This window comes from Calidris pugnax, unplaced genomic scaffold (assembly GCF_001431845.1).
Source record: "Calidris pugnax isolate Ruff unplaced genomic scaffold, ASM143184v1 scaffold219, whole genome shotgun sequence".
Taxonomy (NCBI): domain Eukaryota; kingdom Metazoa; phylum Chordata; class Aves; order Charadriiformes; family Scolopacidae; genus Calidris; species Calidris pugnax.
This window is the reverse complement of record NW_015094507.1, coordinates 3,520,423-3,530,607: the sequence shown is the minus strand read 5'-3', so window position 1 is coordinate 3,530,607 and position 10,185 is coordinate 3,520,423. Positions and strand designations below refer to the sequence as shown.

At 48.5% G+C, this 10,185-nt stretch overlaps 1 protein-coding gene across 7 annotated transcripts in view; it reads right to left on the bottom strand.

Moving 5' to 3' along the window:
• The window catches only part of SLC8A1 (solute carrier family 8 (sodium/calcium exchanger), member 1), a 150,740-nt gene that overhangs the window by 129,921 nt on the left and 10,634 nt on the right, over window positions 1-10,185 (bottom strand). Inside the window, exon 1 of one of the 7 annotated variants that reach the window (XM_014964514.1) lies at window positions 5,289-5,494. The exons of the other annotated variants lie outside the window; for them this stretch is intronic. The gene's annotated coding sequence lies outside the window, so the exon portion shown is untranslated. Of the gene's footprint in view, window positions 1-5,288; window positions 5,495-10,185 lie in introns of those variants that run through there. 7 annotated transcript variants of the gene reach the window in all.

The window sequence follows — 10,185 nt, the reverse complement described above, 5'->3', positions numbered from 1 at the left end:
ATCTGGGGGGGGCAGGAGGCCAGGAGCACCTCAAGGGGCCCTGGGTTGAGGTTCGCTTCCCTCTCACATCACCAATAATCCCAATGACCGAACCCTGGTGTTTGCAGAGGGCAGTGGGGGCCATGGGGTGACAGGCAAGGGGTATATGGGTCATCTACGGCTCTCCTGGGAACGGCCCCTGCATCTGGCTACGTCCAGTTCAGCCCCTGAACCCACAGGGACTCCTGTCCCCACGGGAGGGTCGTTGGGGACGGGCAGGTTCTGCAGGAAGCCAGCAGCCCGGCACAGAAGAACTTGCTGCACCTCGGGCTGGCCCAAGTGTCCTTCCTGCGGGCAGTTCCCCTTTCACCATGGCTGAACAACTCCTCCACCCTTCGCTGGCTCCAGCAAGGAGCAGATGAACCCATTGTCCCACCCTCCAGGCTAAACTCTGGCTTTAGGAACTTAAAATAGGACCAAAGCTAATAACACACACTGGTAGTTGCAAGTACCCAGCGACCTTGGGTAGCCCTCTGTGCCCGGATCCTCAGGTGCAACAAGACCTGGGAGGAGCAGAGCCATTGTTCTAGCTCCTGCACCCTCTTACACATTCTTCTTCTTGTCCTGTCAGCTGTGTCTGTAATTTTTGTCACCACCGGCAAGACAGCAACCAAGAGTTTTACACTTGGATTTCATTTGTGCTTTTCTTCCTTTTCCTTTTTTTTTTTTTTTTTAAATATTTTTGCATCACCATGTTCTATTATTTAGTTTAGTCTCGATTTAAGAGCTTATTGCCTACACATGGGGTGAAAGGCGTTTCCAAATAAGAATATGGTTTAGAAAAAGCCATGGTTTTGTGTCCAGTAAGCTAGCTCTGATTGATTGTCTCACCTCTTCTGATTTCAAACTCTTCAGAGGAGGGACTGGCCATGTGTGGTACTTTGATAGGACTCAGTTCTCCCAGCAGGGCCATTGATATGCAATGAGCACACCTGAATGTGCCGTGCTCTGCTCAGGACCTGCGTGGAGCAGTGGATGTGCATTGCTGGCGTTGGGTTTGGCAGCGGCTGTGGGATGCAACGAGCTGCACAAGCTGCCATGGTGAACAGAGAGTGTGAGCAGAAAAAATTGGCATGGTTGCAGCAAACAATCCCTGCTGGTGCTTTCCACCCTGCACACTGAAATCTAATCATTGCAACAGTAAGCAGTGGAACTCAGATTTTAATTAGCTGTCAGCCATGAAGTTCTCCCTAAAGCTCCCCGTTTCCCTCAGTTACGTTCCTGACCTACTTCCCAGCTCTTTCACTGAATAGGGTACACAACTCCTCTGGAGCACCAACACATTAATGCTGCTAACGGGCAGCCACTGGTGAGCTGCTCTCTGAAGACCCAGGTGCATCCCCAGCTCCTCCCAGCCCACCTCTCTCTGCAGCCTCCAGTGCCTGTTCCCATCTCCCACTGCTCCTGCTGAGACCCTCAGAAAGGTTGCTTCAGCTGAGGGACTTTGGTGACATTTGAGGGCAGCAAAAAAACCCAAGAGTTTGTCAGCGTTTGTGGGGATGCTCATTAGTCCATGCAAATGAAACCTTTGGCTTAATGGCACTGGGACAGAAAAGGTGAAACAGAGACACAGCCTTATCCCACCTGCACTTATGAACAGCTTTCATCTGCTTGAAAAGTGACTGGTTTGGAGGGATATGAGGCTGGGAGATGTCCCCCACTCCCCGTCCCTCACACACCCCTTTCCAGGCACAGTCAGACCTTCATCTCTCCCAGTCCCCAAGAGAAAGGTGGAGCTGGGCTCCAGAAGAAGGAGAGGAGTTGGGGAGCAGGAGAGACAGTGAGCCCAATGGAGGAGCAGAGACACTGTGTGATGGGGCTGCTCCAGCCTGCAGTGCCTCTGGTTGGCATTGCTTTTTCTCAGCCAAGCCGGATGAAGTGGTCACTGTAACAGCACAGGGCTCTGCACAGGCTGTGAAATCTGCCCGTGCTGGACACGCTGAGCAAATGCTCCAGGCACAAACGCGACGATGCTGCTGGTGTCCTGACACAGCAGGTTTGTCGCAGTGTGGGCACATCCGAGCTTCATCACGATGGCAGCCCAGGCTGTGCTGGGAGAGGTGGTGGGCTCCAGCTACCTTTCCTCCCCTGTCTCTCTTCGGAGTCATGCGAGTGAACACCTACCATTGCAAAGGCGCTTACAACCATTAATTAGTAGTCTCAAAATCATGGAGGTTTTCATGCCAATGCTAACGAATGGTTCATTCATTCATTCATTCATGTACACCCACAGCTCTCTCCGACAGCAGTCTGCATCTCTCTGGAGCTGCTGGAGGAGGTTTCTGGGTATTGTCTACATATGCAGAGCAGAAAGACAATTCCTCCCTGCGAAGAATGGAGTTAGTGGAATCTCGAGCACAGGACAGAATGGTGCAGGCCAATTCTCTGCTCAATGCCTTATGAAAAAATACATCTGAGCTCCTGCATGTTTTAAGGGAGGGGGACACAAACCCTTGAATTGAAAAATTCCCGCCTTACATTCCATGTGGCCAGGGCAAGGTCAGTCTTCAGCTCAGCCCCAGCATGCTCACCTCTGAGCAGCTGTCCTACCACCGTTTCTTGGCCCTGTCTGGAGCATCTCCTCAGTGGGATGCTTTAGTCTCCACTCCAGCTTTTGTGGACTCAGATAATGCTGGAGGATAACCAGGGAGTCCTCATTGGCTAGTTATCTCTGGTCATGGTTTTCCTTGAGTCCCTCAGGAGATGCCAGAGAGATCCCGCAGGAGCAGATGGGATGTCACCTCTGTCTTGCCATCCATCTGTCTTTGCTCCTCACTGCAGCAGACTTGAGCATGCGCCCACTACGCCTTCTCTGGCTCCTCTGCATGTTCTTGGCAGAGACCTGGAGATCCTTGAGAGCAGCGTTTCTAAAAAAGATGCTCAGAAACATAGTTTCCAGCAATTTGAGCATTCACTTTCACTGTCACCTTCAAACCTGCTTTGAGGATAAATCATAGGCATTTAGAAATGTGGAGGATGGAGTGGGACACAGCAGTGAATAGGAAGGCTAATCCTATGTCCTGGACATGATAGACTCTTTTTTGAGCTCTCCAGGCAGTGCCTCCTTGGCTGTTTCCAAGTAGCTGGTACAGTTTGAGTCCTGGTGATCCCAGGGAGGTCTGAGTGCATGAGCGTTGCCCATTGGCCAGTCAGAGGTCTTGGGTGTAGAAGGTGTCTTCTGCTCCTGGAAAACTGAGAGACAGTGCTCAGCGGGAGGTTTGGGCATGGCTGTGGAAAATTGGCAGCGCATGGTTTGCTCTCACCCCAATGTCCTGGGACCCCACAGAGGCAACTGGAGAAACCATGCTCGTGCTGCTTTCAAGCTTTCCCCCCAAGTGCTTGCCCTATGCTGCGTTTTATGCAGGTTTAAGCAACAAATCTGGAACACTAATTGATGAGCATAGCATTAAACAGCTCGGGAGAGGGTTTTCCTGGAAGAAGCATTGACTGGCCAAATTTTGCAGAGCACTGTTTTTGTGTGGCAGACACAAAAGAGTATTTGCACTGGAAACCACCTGCTGTGTGGGGGCTGAAAGCAGAACTAGTTATAGAGGCTGGGAATGAATTTTCAGAGCTTGGAAATGGGAAGAGCTACATGTATTTTGCAAACCGTCCACCAAACAAGCCACACACTCTTCGCTTCAAAATCTCACTTTTCTTTTTGAAAAAAACTGCTTTCTGGCCATCAGGGATATACAAGAAAAACTCAGTATATGCATAGAATTACTTCAGTGACCTGGCTTAACGTAAGAGGTGTCCAAGGTGCAAACTGTCTCCTTGCCCTTCTCAAAACTCAAAAGCCTTCTGACAGCTGTCGTTTGTCTCTGCAGCAGTGCACGCTAATACTAGCATTTCACTCCTGCCCCATTTCACAGGCAAAACCCAGTTCCTAGCCTGAGTCACTGGAAAATGAAGGACCAGATGTCCCCTGCTGAACTGCCTGTCCCTTAGCTGCCCCACCAGAAAAAAAAAAAAAAAAAAAGCAGCTTTGTTTGGCTGTTACAAAACTGCAGAATACGGGAACTAAAAATACAGACGCAAGGTCAACTGAGATGTGTTTCCCAGTGAAGGCAATAGCCCTGGGACTCCACTGCCTTCAGAGGAGTGTCCTGCCAGAGGCCACGGAGCTGCGGTGTGCCAGAGCTGGGGCAGCACGACACCCAAGCAGGCATTAGCACTCTCCACTTGACACTCCAGCTCTTTTCACCACCATCCCAATGACTGCCCTGGCCTGGAAAAAATTTGGCTGGAAAAAATAAACCTCCTCAAATCCAGAATTAAAAAGTGACAAATATGGCTCTCTATGGATTTGCCTTCTCCTTTTGAAACCCGGGGGTTTGATGTTTTTCAATTTACTTGGTAACAAGAAGTAAGTTAAAAAACCAAGAGATGAAATAGTGACATGCAATCACATGACTCCAGGAGCTGGGACTTTAAGAAAAAAACAAATATGCAAATGCCATGATAATGTGGCAAGATCTGGGACCTGTGTCCTGCAAAGTGAGGACTGTTGATGCTTCTTCAGCAGCTCTGGTGTCACATGAAGCCACATCCCTCATTTGATCTGTGTGTGAGGTTCCCATTGCTCTGGACGGGAGATGAGGGTGGACGGGCCGCAGTGCGTGACTCCGGCCGCAGCCCCCACTCGTGAAGCTCATTTGGCCTCTTCTGTACCATCTGTTTTCCAGCCCTGAGCAAGGTGGAATATTCCAGGGAAAACAGACTTTTTTATTAAAAGTGAAAAGTGCTCACCTGTGCTGCGAAGAGCACCTTATTTATATATTATGTATATATTCCAGGTGCTGGAACACCTTGCAAAACCCAAGCCCATTAGGCAAAAGGATGTGAAGCTTCAAGGGAAATTTGTCTTCACTGTCATGAATGGTCAGAAATATTCCTTGCTTCCTTGCTGCTTTGATTTTACTGACCTCTGCCTCAGCTCTGCCTCGTTTCACCCAGAGTGTCCTTGCCTGCCTCGGTGTCCCTCCATCACTGATGGGTCTGCTGGTGGTTTTAGCCCCCGAGTCCCAGGGATACAGCGGAGCTGAGGAACATGCTGCCAGCTGTTACCAGCACGCAGCAGTCAATTTTAGGCCACAAGGACCTATGGGACTGGGAATTTCCGTGCTCCTCAGCCTTCCCCGAGGCACCCTGGAGAACGTGTGTGCCCTTGTTCTGGGCTGACTCTGCCCCTGGGACAGCCGAGGCAGCAGCAGGGTTCTGATCCCAGTCCCTGTCTCTCCCCCTACCTTAGACACGAGTCCTGTGGACGGGGACCCCCAGTTCTGCACACAGGGACTGTGCTGTTTCAGCACAGTTGGGTCTATTTGCACTGCTGAGGATGGGTAGGCCAACAACACTTGTCTTCTCCGTGCTGCACACTCACGCCGTGGTGAGGTGGTGCCCAGTGCTGCACGTCCTGAACACAGCAACGTGTGTTCACCCAACGTCTTCCCCCTGCACGTAAGGGGAATTTAACCAGAAAAGAGAGAAATGTAAGAAAACCAGATTTAACTTCCAGATTACTTAATGTTTATGGGCTTGGTTTTCTTTGCTGGAGATTTTGGAGAAATGAAACTGCAGGGTTTGTGAAACCGGATTGCCTTCCCAACTCCCTGTGCTGTCACGTGCCAGGCCGGGTGCCCCCTGGAGCTTCCAACACTGCCTGTTCAAAAGCTGTTCTGAGCTGAGTGGCTTTTTCACGTCCTTCTGGATTGTGATGATGGTTTGAAACAATTGAAGATGCTCTTTGGCCACTTGCCTTGTGGTTAGAAATCCCCAAGTCTCTTATAAAAATCTTCTCTGTTCCCATAAGAAGAGAAGATTTCAGGTTCAAGTTCTGAGGCTGTATCCCTGTATGTAGGGTAGGTTTAGACTGAACATTAGGAAAGAACTTTTCACAGAAACAGTGGTCAGGCATTGGAATAGGCTGCCCAGGGAGGTGGTTGATTCACCATCCCTGGATGTGTTTAAGAGTCATTTAGATGTGGTGTTGGGGGATATGGTGTAGGGGAGAACTTTGTAGAGTAGGGTAGATGGTTGGACTTGATGATCCCAAGGGGCTCTTCCAACCTGAATGATTCTATGATTCTATGTGCCGGAGGGGCGTGTGTGTGCGTGTGTGTGTGTGTGTGCAGGTATTCCCTAATGCAGATTGTGCAAGCAGTGCACAATGGCAGTGGCAGGTGTGGAGGGAATGGCAGGGATGGGAAAGCGTGGCCATGATGGGGAGGGAGCAGAAAGCTGGCAGTAGAACCAGCCCACTGGTGTGTAGGCAGCTGCATGTTTAGTAGACCAGTGTCTTAGCAGGGCTCATGGGAATGCAGGCTTTCCTCTTCATTCAGCTCCCTTCCATGCACACCTTAGTCACCAAGAAATTTTCTGGCCACTGCATCTCAAGATATCAGTGTGGTATTTTGATATTTGTGCCAGGACTGCTAATAGTATCTGACATTTTATTTGCCATCAGTAGACTCCAGAGTTAACACCTGTACTGACATGACCAGTGGCATCAGGAAGGCAGACAACATCTGCAGAGCCACCAATGGGAAGAAATAAGAAATGTAAGAGGTCTAGAATATATGATTCAAGAGGAAATGGTGTAGGAATGCAGACTGTCAAGTCAAAAGAAGACATATATCCTCACAAATCTGAAAGAATAGATGGTTCCCACTCCTACTGTCAATAAGATACGAAGCCAGGAGGTTAAACTACAGGCAAAGAGACTGAAGTTTGGCACAAGGTAAAGCTTTCTATAGCCATGGGAGTAATGGTGTAGGCAGTTGGGCTGTTGGCAGAGAGGGAGAAGTCTGTGCCATGGCAAGTTTTTAAGATCAGGATGAGCAAACTGTTGAGTTCAGATCAGGTGTAGGTGACCTAGCTTTCAACATCATTTCGTCAGGAAGATGCATCTGAGATGAACAATCAGGAGACCTTCAGCATATGATAAAAAGAAAAACACTGTAGTGGTTAGCTGGGTGAAAGAAAAGAAAGCCTGCCTTTAGGCTTTGGACAAAGATTTGGCCTAGGAAAACAGTCAGAGCACTGGAAATTAGGCCATGCTGGGAGAGCAGATCTAGGTGGCAGTGCTATCCAAGCTCACGCAACCTGGGAGCAGACAGACCTCGGAGCCAGGATGGCAGCCAGTTTCCTGGGCAGGTGAGCCATTTAGCCAGTGGGACGCTGGGGAAGAGAGCTTGTTACTGCTTTGAAGCCCATGGAATATCCCACTTGGGTTTCGTCCTGTCAAGGTTTGTTCCAGGCTCGTAGCCATTTAATTCACTTAGCAACCTCTTCTGCTAGTTTTTTTGTGCTCAGCTGTAGGAACCTTGAAGCTTACCCAAATGCTCTTGGGAGCTGGTGGCACAGGAAGGTTTGTGTTGGAGATACTCCTCCTGCCTTGGTGGTGGTCCCTTTCACGTGCCGTGCTGGGAGCTTGTCCCACTGTGAACTGCAAGTTGGACTGTGCAGGCAAATCTTGTCCCTGATCAAACTGCAACACTACTGCCACAGCACCACAAATGTCTTCAGTTAACCCTGACTTATGGCTCTATAAGATACACTATGATGAAAAGCTACCAGAACCTGTAGATTCTAAGAAGAGGAGTACTGTATATGCAGCTGGCCACCCCTGACCAGCAGTTACACTAACTAGATGGCAACGTGAAAAATGGTAGAAAAGAGAAACTTTACATATAACAAAAGCAGGGTACTAGCTTAATTGCTGACTGAGGGAGAAATTACCAAGGCAACCATATCATGAGTACCAACTAAGTGTGTTTCCTAAGTCAGGAAACCTGGGGCCAGCAAGGGTAAAGTAAATACAGGTGGATGGCTTGTCTGGGAGGAGAGAAATTTGGTAAAGAAGCAGAACCTGAAGAAAATAATAATAATAATAATGATAATAATAATAATAATAATAATAATAATGGGGAAAAAACAGAATATAAGGTAAAGCAAGTGACATACTCAGGACTGATTGGGGCTGTTGGTCAGCTCTGTGCTTAATTATGACGGTTTGAAGCAGGACAATAAACCTGCTGTTTCTGCCTTTCTTGTGTCCAACTTGCCTTCATGGTCAGGAGGGACTTGGTGTGCTTAGGGATTAATGAGAGTCGTCTCCCTGCGACTAGCAAGGAAAGCCCTGAAGGGGACATTTCCCTTCCTTGACAGCCTGACTCTGTCTTTCAAGTCCCCATTTCTCCTGTTTGACTCTGCAGAGGTTTTTAAGTGTAGACTTTGGCACTGTAGGAGTTCAGTAGCTGAGGACTAATCCAGGGAACCACGTGACAAATAAGCTACACATACATGTGGTATGTAAGGCAGTCAGGTCCCACCACATTCAGCACATCTCCAGCTCTTCAAAGAGCCTGGCTCACTGCAGTGCCTTCTTGCAGATGGTTTTTGGGGGAAAGAACTAGCTAAAGTGAAGTCTTGACACAAGTCTCAAACACAGAAGAAAAGACATGCATCAAATAAAATCCACTCCAAAGACAAGAAATGAAGTTACAGATCAGGATGAAGGCAGGGAGTTTGTGCTGGCAAAACATCAGATTTATTAAGGTTAGAGTCTTCAAACCTGTCTTGTTCTGTAATTTTCTGTAGGCTGCATACATCAAGGCACATTTCAAGATAATCAGACTGTCTGTTTCAAAGAGAAGAATGTTAAAATTGAGTATGTTTTTATCAACAGGGACAAAAAAACCAAACATGAGTAGTGGCACAGCTTGTAATGCTTACAAACTTGTCCTGTTTAGTAGCATTCTTCTAGGTCTGTGCTTCAAAGCACACTTAAAAATAGTCTGCCTGGTTATTTTTAAGAAAAGAACATTGAAATTAAGGGTCAAAGGCCAAAAATCTTCTAGTGCATTATCATGGAGGTATATCTTCAGGCATTTCAACACATTAAGGGACTTTCCAGACGCACATGAACGTGCAAAACGGCCATTGTCATTGGCATTGTCTCTGCCAGTTTCCCAGTTACCCCTGCAGAACGGGTATGGAGTCCTGCAGGAGGAACTGGCCGGTGGAGAGGAGGCTGGAACACCAAAACTAGAAAAATCAGAAAGTACACCTCACTGCAGACCCAACTTCACTACTAGCTCCAAAAGGAAGAGGAGAAAGGTCATAGTTGTGGGTGACTCTCTGCTGAGGGGGGCAGAGGGACCAATATGCTGCCCTGACCCGCTACACAGGGAAATCTGTTGCTTCCCTGGGGCACGGGTCAGGGATGTGACAGACAAGCTCCCGGACCTAGTAAACCGCTCTGATTATTACCCCCTGTTAGTGTTTCAGGTGGGTAGTGATGAAATGGGTAGGAGGAGGCCGAAATCAATTAAAAGAGATTTTAGAGCCTTAGGGCAGCAGCTCAAGGGGTCAGGAGCACAAGTTGTCTTCTCTACTATCCCACCAGTGGCAACTATGGATAAAGATATTGACAGGAAGAGGCAACAGATCAACTCGTGGGTCCGGGACTGGTGTTACAGGCAGGGCTTTTGGTTTTTCGAACATACGCGGCTTTATGAGACACGCGGCATGCCATTGTCAGGTGAGACACAGCTGTCCAATACGGGGAAAAGAATTTTGGGGCAGGAGCTAGCAGGGCTCATTGACAGGTCTTTAAACTAGATATGAGGCGGGAAGGGGAGATAACTGATCCTGTGAAGATTAAACCTAGGGAAAGCATGCCACGGTTTGAAGGAGGCCACATTAGAGAGGACTCCCACTCTGACATTTCATCAGAGAAAGGTGATAGACATTTAGAAATTACTGCTAGAAAACAATGGGAAAACCCTTCCCTAGAAGGGGAAAAGGGTACTAGGCTAAGAGTTAACAAAGCTCACGGACAGAGCTTTAAGCCAATAGTTAAGAGGGAAGGGGATAAAACCAGGCCCGCTGGTAATGAACCTGAGTGTCAAGGGCCAAAGATGGGGGTGAAATCGGTAGCCCAGGTCAAGTGCATCTACGCTAATGCACGTAGCATGGGCAACAAACAGGATGAGCTAGAAGCCATTGTGTGGCAGAACAGCTACGACATAGTCGCCATCACGGAAAAGTGGTGGGATGATAGTCATAACTGGAATGCTGCAATGAGTGGCTATAAGCTCTTCAGAAGGAATAGGCAAGGAAGGAGCCGGGGGGGGGGGG